This window comes from Leptosomus discolor, chromosome 24, assembly GCF_034619465.1.
Source record: "Leptosomus discolor isolate bLepDis1 chromosome 24, bLepDis1.hap2, whole genome shotgun sequence".
In the NCBI taxonomy this organism is placed as follows: domain Eukaryota; kingdom Metazoa; phylum Chordata; class Aves; order Leptosomiformes; family Leptosomidae; genus Leptosomus; species Leptosomus discolor.
In genome coordinates, this window is record NC_141414.1 from 2075531 (window position 1) to 2081530 (window position 6000).

Below are 6000 nucleotides of genomic sequence, written 5' to 3' on the forward strand. Positions count from 1 at the left end.
CGTGGGTTGGGCTCTACGTCGGGACGTGGGTTGGGCTATACGTCGGGACGTCTGTTGGACTCTACGTCGGGACGTTTGTTGGGCTCTATGTCGGGACGTGTGTCGGGATCTACGTCGGGATATGTGTTGGGCTCTACGTCTGTAGTTAGCTAACTTTCAGTTCTACGTCGGGACGTGTGTTGAGCTCTACGTCGTGACGTGTGTTGGGCTCTACGTCGGGGTTTAGCTTACATTCATCTCTACGTCGGGACGTGTGTTGGGCTCTACGTCGGGACGTGTGTTGGGCTCTACATCAGGATTTAGCTTACTTTCAGCTCCACGTCGGGACGTCTGTTGGGCTCTACATCAGGATTTAGCTTACTTTCAGCTCTACGTCGGGACGTGTGTTGGGCTCTACGTCGGGACGTGTGTTGGGCTCTACATCAGGATTTAGCTTACTTTCAGCTCTATGTCGGGACATGTGTTGGGCTCTACGTCGGGACGTGTGTTGGGCTCTACGTCGGGACGTGTGTTGGGCTTTACGTCGGGACGTGTGTTGGGCTCTACATCAGGATTTAGCTGACTTTCAGCTCTACGTCGGACGTGTGTTGGGCTCTACGTCGGACGTGTGTTGGGCTGTACGTCGCGACGTGTGTTGGTCTCTACGTCGGGACGTGTGTTGGGCTCTACATCAGTATTTAGCTTACTTTCAGCTCTATGTCGGGACGTGTGTTGAGCTCTACGTCGGGACGTGTGTTGGGCTCTACGTCGGGACGTGTGTTGGGCTTTACGTCGGGACGTGTGTTGGGCTCTACATCAGGATTTAGCTGACTTTCAGCTCTATGTCGGGACGTGTGTTGGGCTCTATGTCGGACGTGTGTTGGGCTCTACGTCGGACGTGTGTTGGGCTGTACGTCAGGATGTGTGTTGGGCTCTACGTCGGGACGTGTGTTGGGCTCTATATCAGGATTTATCTTACTTTCAGCTCTATGTCGGGACGTGTGTTGCGCTCTACGTCTGGACGTCTGTTGGGCTCTACATCAGGATTTAACTTACATTCAGCTCTACGTCGGGACGTGTGTTGGGCTCTACGTCGGGACGTATGTTGGGCTCTACATCAGGATTTAACTTACCTTCAGCTCTACGTCGGGACGTCTGTTGGGAATACGTCGGGACGTGTGTTGGGCTCTACGTCGGGACGTGTGTTGGGCTCTACGTCGGGACGTGTGCTGGGCTCTACGTCAGGACGTGTGTTGGGCTCTACGTCGGACGTGTGTTGGGCTCTACGTCGGGACGTGTGTTGGGCTCTACGTCGGGACGTGTGTTGGGCTCTACATCAGGATTATCTTACTTTCAGCTCTACGTCGGGACGTGTGTTGGGCTCTACGTCTGGACGTGTGTTGGGCTCTACATCAGGATTTAGCTTACTTTCAGCTCTACGTCGGGACGTGTGTTGGGCTCTACGTCGGGACGTGTTTTGGGCTCTACATCAGGATTTAACTTACCTTCAGCTCTACGTCGGGACGTGTGTTCGGAATACGTCGGGACGTGTGTTGGGCTCTATGTCGGGACATGTGTTGGGCTCTACGTCGGGACGTCTGTTGGGCTCTACGTCGGGACATCTGTTGGGCTCTACGTAGGGACGTGTGTTGGGCTCTACATCCGGACGTGTGTTGGGCTCTACTTCGGGGTTTAGCTTACATTCAGCTCTACGTCGGGACGTGTGTTGAGCTCTACTTTGGGACGTGTGTTGGGCTCTACGTCGGGACGTGTGTTGGGCTCTACATCAGGATTTAGCTTACTTTCAGCTCTACGTCGGGAGATGTGTTGGGCTCTACGTCGGGTCGTGTGTTGGGCTCTACATCAGGATTTAGCTGACTTTCAGCTCTACGTCGGACGTGTGTTGGGCTCTACGTCGGACGTGAGTTGGGCTCTACGTCGGGACGTGTGTTGGGCTCTACATCCGGATTTATCTTACTTTCAGCTCTATGTCGGGACGTGTGTTGGGCTGTACGTCTGGACGTGTGATGGGCTCTACATCAGGATTTAACTTACATTCAGCTCTACGTCGGGACGTGTGTTGGGCTCTACGTCGGGACGTGTGTTGGGCTCTACATCAGGATTTAACTTACTTTCAGCTCTACGTGGGGACGTGTGTTGGGAATACGTCGGGACGTGGGTTGGGCTCTACGTCGGGACGTGGGTTGGGCTATACGTCGGTACGTCTGTTGGACTCTACGTCGGGACGTTTGTTGGGCTCTACGTCGGGACGTGTGTTGGGCTCTACGTCGGGATATGTGTTGGGCTCTACGTCTGTAGTTAGCTAACTTTCAGTTCTACGTCGGGACGTGTGTTGGGCTCTACGTCGTGACGTGTGTTGGGCTCTACGTCGGGGTTTAGCTTACATTCATCTCTACGTCGGGACGTGTGTTGGGCTCTACGTCGGGACGTGTGTTGGGCTTTACGTCGGGACGTGTGTTGGGCTCTACATCAGGATTTAGCTGAATTTCAGCTCTACGTCGGGACGTCTGTTGGGCTCTACATCAGAATTTAGCTTACTTTCAGCTCTACGTCGGGACGTGTGTTGGGCTCTACGTCGCGACGTGTGTTGGTCTCTACGTCGGGACGTGTGTTTGGCTCTACATCAGGATTTAGCTTACTTTCAGCTCTATGTCGGGACGTGTGTTGGGCTCTACGTCGGGACGTGTGTTGGGCTCTACATCGGGACGTGTGTTGGGCTTTACGTCGGGACGTGTGTTGGGCTCTACATCAGGATTTAGCTGACTTTCAGCTCTACGTCGGACGTGTGTTGGGCTCTACGTCGGACGTGTGTTGGGCTGTACGTCGCGACGTGTGTTGGTCTCTACTTCGGGACGTGTGTTGGGCTCTACATCAGGATTTAGCTTACTTTCAGCTCTATGTCGGGACGTGTGTTGGGCTCTACGTCGGGACGTGTGTTGGGCTCTACGTCGGGACGTTAGTTGGGCTTTACGTCGGGACGTGTGTTGGGCTCTACATCAGGATTTAGCTGACTTTCAGCTCTACGTCGGACGTGTGTTGGGCTCTACGTCGGACGTGTGTTCGGCTGTACGTCGGGATGTGTGTTGGGCTCTACGTCGGGACGTGTGTTGGGCTCTATATCAGGATTTATCTTACTTTCAGCTCTACGTCGGGACGTGTGTTACGCTCTACGTCTGGACGTCTGTTGGGCTCTACATCAGGATTTAACTTACATTCAGCTCTACGTCGGGACGTGTGTTGGGCTCTACGTCGGGACGTGTGTTGGGCTCTACATCAGGATTTAACTTACCTTCAGCTCTACGTCGGGACGTCTGTTGGGAATACGTCGGGACGTGTGTTGGGCTCTACGTCGGGACGTGTGTTGGGCTCTACGTCGGGACGTGTGCTGGGCTCTACGTCAGGACGTGTGTTGGGCTCTAGGTCGGGACGTCTGTTGGGCTCTACATCAGGATTATCTTACTTTCAGCTCTACGTCGGGATGTGTGTTGGGCTCTACGTCTGGACGTGTGTTGGGCTCTACATCAGGATTTAGCTTACTTTCAGCTCTACGTCGGGACGTGTGTTGGGCTCTACGTCGGGACGTGTGTTGGGCTCTACATCATGATTTAACTTACTTTCAGCTCTACGTCGGGAGGTGTGTTGGGAATACGTCGGGACGTGTGTTGTGCTCTATGTCGGGACGTGTGTTGGGCTCTACGTCGGGACGTCTGTTGGGCTCTACGTCGGGACGTCTGTTGGGCTCTACGTAGGGACGTGTGTTGGGCTCTACATCCGGACGTGTGTTGGGCTCTACTTCGGGGTTTAGCTTACATTCAGCTCTACGTTGGGACGTGTGTTGGGCTCTACGTCGGGATGTGTGTTGGGCTCTACATCAGGGTTTAGCTTACTTTCAGCTCTACGTCGGGACGTGTGTTGGGCTCTACGTCGGGACGTCTGTTGGGCTCTACGTCGGGACGTCTGTTGGGCTCTACGTCGGACGTGCGTTGGGCTCTACGTCGGGACGTGTGTTGGGCTCTACATCAGGATTTAGCTTTCTTTCAGCTCTGCGTCGGGACATGTGTTGGGCTCTACGTCGGGTCGCGTGTTGGGCTCTACATCTGGATTTAGCTTACTTTCAGCTCTACGTCGCGACCTGTGTTGGGCTCTGCGTCGTGACATGTGTTGGGCTCTACATCAGGATTTAGCTTACTTTCAGCTCTACGTCGGGACGTGTGTTGGGCTCTACGTCGGGACGTGTGTTGGGCTCTACGTGGGGACGTGTGATGGGCTCTACGTGGGGACGTGTGTTGGGCACTCTGTCGGGACGTGTGTTGGGCTCTACGTCGGGACGTGTGTTCGGCTCTACGTTGGGACGTGTGTTGGGCTCTATATCAGGATTTAGCTTACTTTCAGCTCTACATCGGGACGTGTGTTGGGCTCTACGTCGGGACGTGTGTTGGGCTCTACGTCGGGACGTGTGTTGGGCTCTACATTAGGATTTAGCTGACTTTCAGCTCTACGTCGGGACATGTGTTGGGAATACGTCGGGACGTGTGTTGGGCTCTACGTCGCGACGTCTGTTGGGCTCTACGTCGGGACGTGTGTTGGACTCTACGTCGCGACGTCTGTTGGGCTCTACGTCGGGACGTCTGTTGGGCTCTACGTCGGGAATTAGCTTACCTTCAGGTCTACTTCGGGACGTGTGTTGGGCTCTACGTCGGGACGTGTGTTAGGCTCTATGTCGGGACGTGTGTTGGGCTATACATCAGGTTTTAGCTTACTTTCAGCTCTACGTAGCGACGTGTGCTGGGCTCTACGTCGGGACGTCTGCTGGGCTCTACATCCGGACGTGTGTTGGGCTCTACGTCGAGACGTGTGCTGGGCTCTACATCCGGACGTGTGTTGGGCTCTACATCAGGATTATCTTACTTTCAGCTCTACGTCGGGACATGTGTTGGGCTCTACGTCGGGACGTGTGTTGGGCTCTACATCAGGATTTAGCTTACTTTCAGCTCTACGTCGGGACGTGTGTTGGGCTCTACGTCGGATGTGCGTTGGGCTCTACGTCGGGACGTGTGTTTGGCTATACATCAGGATTTAGCTTACTTTCAGCTCTACGTCGGGACATGTGTTGGGCTCTACGTCGGGACGTGTGTTGCGCTCTACATCTGGATTTAGCTTACCTTCAGCTCTACGTCGCGACGTGTGTTGGGCTCTGCGTCGTGACGTGTGTTGGGCTATACATCAGGATTTAGCTTACTTTCAGCTCTACGTCGGGACGTGTGTTGGGAATACGTCGGGACGTGTGTTGGGCTCTACGTCTGGACGTCTGTTGGGCTCTACATCAGTATTTAACTTACATTCAGCTCTACGTTGGGACGTGTGTTGTGCTCTACGTCGGGACGTGTGTTGGGCTCTACATCAGGATTTAACTTACTTTCAGCTCTACGTCGGGACGTGTGTTCGGAATACGTCGGGACGTGTGTTGGGCTCTATTTTGGGACGTGTGTTGGGCTCTACGTCGGGACGTGTGTTGTGCTCTACGTCGGGATGTGTGTTGCGCTCTACGTCGGGACGTGTGTTGGGCTCTACATCAGGATTTAGCTTACTTTCAGCTCTACGTCGGGACTTCTGTTGGGCTCTACGTCGGGACGTGTGTTGGGCTCTACGTTTGGACATGTGTTGGGCTCTACGTCGGGACGTGTGTTGGGCTCTACATCAGGATTTAGCTTACTTTCAGCTCTATGTCAGGACGTGTGTTGGGCTCTACGTCGGGACGTGTGTTGGTCTCTACGTTGGGACGTGTGTTGGGCTTTACGTCGGGACGTGTGTTGGGCTCTACATCAGGATTTAGCTGACTTTCAGCTCTACGTCGGACGTGTGTTGGGCTCTACGTCGGACGTGTGTTGGGCTCTACGTCGGGACGCGTGTTGGGCTCTACATCAGGATTTATCTTACTTTCAGCTCTACGTCGGGACGTGTGTTGGGCTGTACGTCGGGACGTGTGTTGGGCTCTACATC